This window comes from Triticum aestivum, chromosome 4B, assembly GCF_018294505.1.
Source record: "Triticum aestivum cultivar Chinese Spring chromosome 4B, IWGSC CS RefSeq v2.1, whole genome shotgun sequence".
Classification (NCBI taxonomy): Eukaryota; Viridiplantae; Streptophyta; class Magnoliopsida; order Poales; family Poaceae; genus Triticum; species Triticum aestivum.
Genome location: NC_057804.1, coordinates 250,959,425 through 250,968,931, shown reverse-complemented (window position 1 = coordinate 250,968,931; position 9,507 = coordinate 250,959,425). Strand labels below are relative to the sequence as shown.

Below are 9,507 nucleotides of genomic sequence, written 5' to 3'. Positions count from 1 at the left end.
GCGGCTCAACCGCCCCAGGACCCATATACCTTCATATCTTCTCTTTTTCAGGTCCCTATTTTCAGGAGGCCCTCCCGACAGTTCAATCATCGGACACATAACGGGATGGAAAAACCAAGGAGAGAAGAAGCTCTGGCGTACAAGGGAATCCCCAGGTGGTCTCTGATAATGATCGTTATACCTGTTTTACATACCCACATACAACTTACCCTTGGCTAGGACATGTCAAATAATCGTATTTTGCTTATCGCACTACTTGTATACATGCGCTTTGGTATATTATTCGAATAACAAGGGAAAATAATGTACAACGTCAGCTTCCTATTACATTTATTTACCCCTTTCCTTTATGGTTTATTTATTAAAAAAATGCACCCGTACACTTTGGTACGTCCAGTTAGCCAGGGGCTTTAGTGTACCCCATAACATGGCAAGAAAAGTACGAAAACTTTTGACAGTGTGGCACCGCGAACTTATAGCATTATATGCATCAGCTCCGAATCATGTCTTGGGTCAATAGTTGGGTTTGCCCGGCTCCCATGTTTTGGCACCTTACGTTCCACTATATCGGCTAAGGTAGCATAGGGAGAGCTACTGTTGTTGTGTCCCAATTCTTCCGGACGAGCACCTTAGTAGAGAAAGCCGAAAAGTGACTGTCATGATGAGGCGAGAGATGGTCGCTGTTCGAGAGGTTTCAAATCCTTAAAGATTTTTTCCGCTTCAGTCGAGGAATCGACCTTGTCCGATTTAGGCATGTATAGCGCCCCAAGTTCGGCCTTTTGAATACTAGGGGCTTCGCCAAAATTTAAAATTGTAGACTTCTATGGCTAAGTGAGAACGATAAAGCTGTATAGTCTGATTGTCTTGTTCATTGCGTTAAACACCTCCTTAAAAGGACCAAAAATTTGGATAAAGAGTGTTTATACTGATCCCGAACACCTCAGTACTAGTTGCATGGGGGCAGAAGCCGACGACTAGCCAACTCTCAGATTTTATAAACGGCCGCACAGAAGGTAATTTAAAACATAAAAGAGGCTAGCCAACTCGCTACCAGGAGCTCCCTCGATGCCAGGCTTCGTTGGCCGTTCGATCTTCGGAAGTCCGATCTTTGACTTCGTTTCAGGCGTTGGATGTTCGCTGGCTGTTTCACTGCTCGTTTTTACTGCACGATGACTTTTGTATAGCCAATGACCGGTGGGCTCTTGCAGCGCCCGTGTTGGCTGGGCGAACTGATTCGAGGTGCAGAATCACCCTCTCCCCGCCCGCCGCGTGCGCGCCGTGCCATCTGCGGGAGTGTGGGGCAGGCCTCGCCCAATCCCCCCGCCCGCACCACTCCCTCCCTGCCCACGCCCAATCCCCTCGCCCGCACCGCTCCCTCCCTCCTTGATCTCTCTCCCTGGCCAGCCGCCATTGATGGGAAACCCTAGCCCGCCGCCACTCGCGCCCGTCTCCTCGGGCCAGCCTCCGCCCGCAACCTCTCCCCTCCCGTTTTCAGAAGGGAAGGGAGGGAAGGGAAGAGAAGAGGGGTAGCGAGCGGGTCAGATGGCCATGGTGCTTGCAGATCCACCGGCCCCGTCGTCGCCGCTGCGCTCGCAGGTTCCGACTCTTGTGAGCTACCCTTTTGCCCATCTTCCTTCCCGCCTCACCTCCTCTTCCTCTCTTTTTGAGGGCGCCAGGAGCATGGCCTCGATCTGGAGCAGGAGAGGCCAGGAGTGACATGGTCACATGGGAGCAGCTCGGCTGCTTGCCGGTGGTGACGGATGCGCTCAGACCTGTGGCCCGGTCTCGCCGCCGTGCGCCGTCCACCTCCCCGCAGGCATGCCGGCCACCTCCCCATCTGACGCACATCTTCCCCATGGGGCCATGGTACACGGTGAGCAGCAGTGGTACGAACCCCAAAATACTACTATGAGATTAGTTAAATTCAGTTGAAATGAGGAACCTGTAGTGTTGCCTTTGTTCTTCAGTTAAATTTGTTTAATACGAGGAGCCAGTAGTGTCGCCTTTGTTCTTCAGTTAAATTCAGTTGAGACATTATGGGAATTACAACAACTTCATGTTTTTTCAAAAAATGTATTATCTCATTTTGTGTTACAGTGAGTTCCACACATTTTGAAGCTACAGCCGCTGGAAACCAGTGAAGAATGAAGAAAGGTGGATCCACCAGCAGCTTCGAGTAGGATAAGGAGATCTGGACGGAGTTCGTGTTTCAGCAACCATGGTAGCGCGTCCTCCGACCTTGACCTAGGCAAGCTCCTTCTTTTAGTGATGTTAGTAAGTCAGCTTTCTCTACCTAGCTCCATGCGGCAGCCTGGCCAGCTGCCTTGTTCTCTCCACTTAATCCTTGCTATTTGTAGGCCGGAGCCAAATTCAGTTTTGTCTGCATTCAACTGTAGGCTCTTTAATGTATTTTTGTAAGTGGAATCTGACTTCTCATGGTCTGCCTAAACAATGATTAGTCTATTGTATAATTGAACTAGGTCCATGGCTTTAAGAAATTGAGCGAAATCTACCTTTTCAGGCTTTAAACCCAATCATTCATATTTGTTGCGACCAAATGTTCTGTTATAACTTTAAAATTGAAAACCAAGTTTCCCTGGACAATTATACTTTTTTGTGAGCTTATTATTCACAAGTTATAGTAATATGGTATTATGGGCTTTGCTCCCAACATGATAAGGAGGAAAGAACTGCAGGCTATATTGTTCGTTGACATTCATGATCCGCGCTCGCAGGTTCCGACTCTTGTGAGCTACTGCTGCAGATGATATTTGGTCCCCATCCTTGCTACTGGCTCCTAATTTTTGTGAGATGAACAAATGGTTTAGATTTACCGTGTAAAGCTGAGATTCTACATTGGTTTGGAATTTAATTGGTTACCTTTGTTTAATTTAATGCCATGCGAAACCTAATGTAGATGTTCATGTCTTCCCAATGATGTTAGTAGGAAGATTTTTTTTTGCTTTCTTCATAGTGTAAATCTGTTGTTCAAGCTTCAAATTTATCTTGTTTATTATCTTTCCTTTTCTACAAACTAATGGACCATATTTCTACTCAAACAGAGGCAAAGACGTCTTCTTAATGTTGCAGAAGTTTGGAGGCATCAAGGTCAGTTTTAATGCACATAATGACTAATGCTTCCGCATTGTAATCTCTAATTTGTTATCGAGCTTCTATGCTTCAACACATCTAAAATTTCAAAAGCTTTTCCGGGTCGATACGGTTACTTGAGAATCGTACCAAAGATAGCCTTAGCAGTTCATTCCGTACCAAACTTGAGCAACACAAAAGTTAAGTTAGGTGACTGTTCTTTGTAGGAATGCATCCTCCTCTTGCTATGCAAACTGAGGAAATCAAAGTGATGGGAAAGCATTGTACAACAGTTGTTGACTTCAGGATATTTCATGGATGAGTTATACTCCTTGACTCCCATGTAAAGTTAACTTATTTTGCTCTCTGCATTAGTATGTTCCAAATTAACCACACACAATTTAATTAGGTGACCGTTCTCTGTAGGAGTGTATCATCCGCTTGCTATGCGAACTGAGGAAATCAAAGTGGCAAAGCAATTGACTGCATGTGTTGACTTCAGGATATCTCAAGGACGAGTTAGAATCTATGACGCTCAGGTAAAATTAACTTATTTTGCTCTTTGCACCGGTATGTTCCAAATTAACTGCACAAAATTTAATTAGGTGATTATTCTCTGTAGGGATGCATCCTCTGCTTGCTACACAAACTGAGGAAACCAAAGCAGCAAAGCATTGTACTGCAGATGTCGACTTCGGAATATCTCATGAACCAGTTATACTCCTTGATGCTCATGTAAAATTAACTCCTTGATGTTGGTGGTGACCTGCAGGCAAGAGGCAACGACTGGGGTGTTCGATTCGATCCTGCGCCATGGCCCGGTCCCTGCAGGAGAGAGAGATGAGGGGCAGAGAGAGAAGGAAGGAGAGGAGGGAGAAAGAGAGAGTTAGGTAAGATGCCGGATGTTACTATAGTATTAGAAGAATTCCTGATATATTTATTTATAGGATTCTATGATATTTGATGCAAAATATTGATGGCCAGGTGAATGCACTGGACTCTTCAAGATCGAGCGCACCATTGGAAAGGCCGAGTACGTCCATCGACAGCCTGCCCAGTGTCCGGATTCACCAAGCAGTACAACCGGAGACGCTGTCGGCTGCCTGCAGGTCTGGAAACCAGACAACATCTCTGAGACCCACTATCCTCTGATGCATGAATCTCTATGCTCAATTTGGCTACATCTAATTTGCCATCGTTTAATCCTCCATAATGCAAACATCCTGTTTTACATCAAGAGAAAGAACATTAAGAATTTTCGCACATTCTGTTGTAGCAATATCGACTGTATGAATACCAATAGTGTGTTTGGCAGTTTGTTCTTGTGGCTTCCAAAAGAAACCTGGAATGTTTGTTCTACAACTCTCTTTGGCTAGGACATTTTGGCTTCAAATAACATAAATGAACCTAAAACTTCTTAATATTTTATATCACTTTTTGTATTGATGTTCTTCATGCATGCTCATCTGCCAAGAGGTTAATCACATAATGTCACACGTTCCTCAGCAGGCAACAAGCCGTCCGTTGTTGTCTCTGCCTGAAGAAGGATTATGGTTCTCAACCTCTTTGCTACTCATATTAAAATTCCGGTATGTTCTTTCTTTCTTTATTTTCTTTCAAGAAAAAGGTGGAACCTGTTCTTAATTTCCTATGATGATTTCAATGGCAATTTGTCAGTGTATTTCTAGCTGGAATTGTATGTATATCTTACAAATTTGCATTGCAACAAATTAATAACGAGAATAGAAGCGTTTGCACCCATCTAACATATTTGTATGGTATTTTTCAAAAGCTCAAGATTGAAGATGTGGCGCTGTATGAGGCTATCATTAGGATGGAAGATAAATTTAATGTTAAAATATCGCTTGAATTTCCTTTGTTCTGTAAACGACAATACAAGATATGTTGCGCCATGGTTTTTTTCCAAAAAAAATAACAACTAGCAATTAACAACACATCAAATGTTCTGTGGATTATTTTGTCAGGTTGGATTTAGTAGGTCATAATGGTTTTATTCTACGACAGGATTAATTTTGTTTGTACTTTAACCAGTTCAAGGTTTGGTGGTCGAGCACTATGATCTTTGCACACTAAGGTTCGGTTGTGTTCTTTGAGAAATATATGTCCTACAAGTCTGATGTGTCTTGTCTTGTTTTCGCTTTCCAAGCTACAAGCTTTTGATATACTTCAAACGTGATTCTTTATATGTTGTTTGTTCCATCAATCGTAAAATGTAAATTAACAATTAGGCGTCGACATAGTATAGTGGAACCATTGTGCTTGATGCATTTTTATTTTAGTGTTGAAATGTTTTTCTTAGTTTGTTTGGTGTTGAGAAATATATTCGTTTTCCAACAAATGTTTTCTAAATCCTATCAACACATTACCTGATATGGCCTTTGAAGTTTCTGTTTTATAACGATCTTTGTTGCAGTGGTCAACTTGAATATGGTATAGCTTATTCTTTTCTGTTGCAGCTATTCCGGAGAAGTTTCGAGCTTCTGCAACCTTTTGAAGACATGATTTGTAGTTGCGGAGATGAAACAATCAATCAGTTGCGATGCATTACATAATATTTTTGCTCTGGACATTGATGGGTATTATTTTGCCACAAAGGACAGGAGCTGTGCCATTTGACTCGAAGGATAAAGCGTTCATCACAAGGGGGTGGTCTTTAGGATGTACACAAAAGAGGAAATTTCCTTTTGTATATAACCAAATTATATGATGTAATTGACCATTCTCTTGTACACAATGTTTATCATGTATTAAGTGCATTTTATTGTCAAATATGTTTATTTTTTTTAGTGCACAAGTTCATAACTCCTTGGACTTTCTAATTACAGGCTCAACTATTTGAAACCACTGATCTGATTTTGTTGGGTCTGTGTATTAGTGTATGTGTGTATTGAAGTTTGGTGAGTCTCAGGAAGAACCAAACTTTTGTTCCTATCTCATCATATGCTATCTTAAATGCAAAATGTTAGCTACTCCAAGCTCATGTTTAAAAATGTAATTGATTACAAAATGTGCATGCTCAAGTACGTAAATATTTGTAAAGAGAAATCATTATTAAGTTTCGATTAAAATGATTTGCGTTGGTATCAAGTGGTTACTCACACCTAAAATTACAAAAAAATCAAGTATTTTCAATGCGCTCATGGTTTTAAATGGGACTCTGCGCTATTTGACCCAACGTTTCTACTCCAAGCGGCCAACCCAAAAACTATTTTGTTTTAAATGGGACTGCTACCAAAATAAAATGTGTATATATATCTAATTATAGACACGAATCCATCATGTTTCATATTAAAAGGGATTCAACCATGGATATTTTTTTCATCGCAAATATGGATTTAGCGTGCCTCTGCGCCATTTGGCGCAACGGCAAGCTACCGTTTATCCAGACTAAAGGAGATTAAATTTGTTGCCATATGTGCTTGCCCACAACTAAACCTTGAATATCTTTTCATCGCGCATATGGAATAAACATGTTTTCAATATAATATGATTTAACACATGGCCTTTCTACTAGCAATATCGAATATGTCCTTGCAAAATGAAACTATTTTCATCGACAACATGGCTTTAGCGGGTCTCTGCGCCATTTGGCGCAACGGGTCAACTAGGGTTATCTTTCCCCCTCTTTTTTTCCCAAGAAATATATGCATGGCCAGATTTTTCATCATGATAACCATGTTTTCAAACTTGCTAAAAAAATACAACCATGCCAACTTTACTCTCTCATCATAGTGGCCATTTTTTCAAATTGAACATATTCATATTATCCAAAATTTCCCTTTTCCCAGACTATTATTTAACAATGCAATAAACATGTTTAGAAAATACCATGATTTAGTTGAAGGTTCTTGCAGCATGAAACTCTTTTCATCGACAACATGTCTTCAGCAGGTCTCTGCGCCATTTGGCGCAACGGGTCAACTAGTATTTTAAACCAACAAGCGGCATATAGCGCACACGAACTCGTTTTCATATTACAGGATGTTATGAGTACATTCATTCAAATATTACATCCTTAGCACATTCATCCGCCACAAGGCGGGCACCCTTAATGACATTGTCATAGTACTGTTCGGGGTGGCGATGCTCCTTGCCCTTCGGCGGCCCCTCTGTCACCAGCTTCTCCGCATCCATCTTCGACCAATGCACTTCCGCACGAGCCAAAGGCCATGCGTGCACCTTCAATATAGATGGACCGCTTAATGACTTTAAGCCGCGGACAGGCATTTACCATCCGCTTGACAAGGCCGAAGCAGCTGCTGGGCAGGGGCTCGCCAGGCCACAGCCAGACTATGAGGCCCTTCATGGCCAGTTCGGCAGCCTTGTCAAGTTCGACCGGTTGCTTCAGCAGGTCGCTCAAGGGCATTGGATGTTTGGCCCCAATATACTGGGACCAAAACAACTTTCCATCGAGCTCCCTACCTCAGCTCGGTAGAATTTTGCGGCATCAGAGATGTTGTGCGGCAGATCTGTGAATTCTCCTGGAGAGCTCCGAATTCGGGTAAGTAAAAGGAAAGTCTCCTTCACATGCTTTCTTTGCATAATGAATGCCTTACTCGCTGCTATCTTCTTGGCCGCCTCAATCTCCTAGAGGGCCTTCCGGGCTTCGGCCTTGGCATCTTGTGCGCTCTGGAGGGCCTTCGCAAGCTCCGACTTTTGCCTCTTGGAGTCACGCTCCAAGGACTCGAATTTTTTCACGAAGTCCTGGAGCTCTTGTTGGACCTCATCAACCCGAGCCTCCTATTTTTCATGCTCGGTGCGCTCCTTGGCTGCTTTGTCTTCGGCCTCGGACAGCGCCTTCTTAAGGGCCGCCACTTCGATCGTCGCACCTATTATATTTATGATGCTTCTATTGGCATCAACATTTTTTCCTTTATATGACATTCAGACGGGGTATTACTTACCTCTGTTCTCCTCGAGCTGCCTCTTCACGAGGCCAAGCTCTTCCTCGGCCCGCCCCAGGTCCCGCTTCAGTCCGGGGACCTCCGCAGTACGGGCGGCAGCGGCCGGCAACAACGCCTGCTTATTCACATGGACATAATATGATTATACTCCTGTGGAGGTTATTTGATCCTCTGTTTGGCCTTTCTTTCCGAACACCAAACAGAGCATCAGGGGCTACTGTCAATATTGTGATATTCTTTCATAATTTAATTACTTACCTCAAAGCCTGTTAGGAGGCTGGCACAGGCTTCGGTCAATCCGCTTTTGGCGGACCGAACCTTCGCAATCACCGTAGTCATAAGAGTACGGTGTTCTTCATCAATGGAAGCTCCCCGAAGCGTTTCCAGCAAGTTATTCGATGACTCCGGATGGACAGTGGTCATCAGCACGGACGGCTCGCCCCCCTTAGCGAGGGGCTGCCTGCCTGAGTCCGGAACCACTGGAGGTTCCGGCGCAGTATCCGGCTAGGGGCCGAGTTTGTTGCGGCCCCCCTCATCAGAATCCATGGGGGTCTTCCCCCCCATGTGCCCGGCGTCGGGGATTTCACCTTGGGGCGCCTCCAGAACTATCTCCCCTTGACCCGGTAACCTTTGGGACAACACCTCGGTGTCGTCCGCGAGCCGGGGGGTGGGGGCCGTCGGGAGCGAGTCGCTATTCATCGCCGACGCACTCAAAGAGCCATCCGAGGAGGAAAAGTCGATGTGGGCTTTGGACAGACAACGATCATATTCAACATGATAAGAAGCAATAAAACAAGACGTGCCGGAAGGATTATGGTATCCGGATACTTACGACTTCGCCAGGGGCTTGTCCCTGGGCAGCCACTCCTCGTTGTTGTAGGCAGCAGTCGTGGAGTGGTCCGGAGGGAGGGTCCTTCCCTTCTTGGACCCTTCGGCCTCCTCGGATGGGGCGGCCTTCCTTTTCTTCTCCCCCTCGGGTTGGAAGGGGGAGGATTTTCCTCTTCCTCCTCCTCATTTTCGTTGGAGGAGTGCGCCTCGGTGTCTACGGACGATGAGTCCGACACCACCTTGCGCCGGAGACCTTTCCTGGTCCCCGTGGCCTTCTTCTTGGCCTTCTTCTCCGGCACCTCATAGGGCATCGGAAACAACATCTCTGTTAGGAGGGCCATCGCTGGATCTTCGGGTAGTGGAGCTGGGCAGTTGATCTGCTTCGCTGTCGCCACCCAGTCCTGTTAAGATTGGTGGGAAGGTTTAGATTCCTTTCACGAATATACTAGGGGAAGGAGCATCTTGTAAAACATAGAGAACTTACCGGATTGGCACGGCTCTTTGCGCTGAGCCGCGATCTTCGATGATGGGAGGAGGTACCTCAGCGGCCTTGAACAGCACCTTCCAGACGTCTTTGTGCATCATGTCGAAGAGCTCTCGCAGCATCTGGTGTTCGGCCGAGTCGAACTCCCACATATTAAATGCCCGTCTTTGACACGGGAGG

At 44.9% G+C, this 9,507-nt stretch overlaps 1 long non-coding RNA gene across 25 annotated transcripts; it reads left to right on the top strand.

Annotated features, from left to right (window-relative positions):
• The first annotated feature begins 1,292 nt into the window (after positions 1-1,292).
• On the top strand, positions 1,293-5,897 carry LOC123091931 (uncharacterized). Of its 25 annotated transcripts, none has more exons than XR_006443855.1 (11): positions 1,298-1,596; positions 1,677-1,886; positions 2,098-2,270; positions 2,358-2,414; positions 2,736-3,108; positions 3,318-3,433; positions 3,517-3,629; positions 3,713-3,980; positions 4,075-4,199; positions 4,600-4,679; positions 5,568-5,897. It is a non-coding gene; the product is annotated as an uncharacterized lncRNA (long non-coding RNA). The 25 variants fall into 25 exon arrangements; XR_006443857.1 differs by having other exon boundaries at positions 2,098-2,274; XR_006443859.1 differs by lacking the exon at positions 2,358-2,414 and having other exon boundaries at positions 1,677-1,873; positions 2,098-2,274.
• The last annotated feature ends 3,610 nt before the right edge of the window (positions 5,898-9,507 follow it).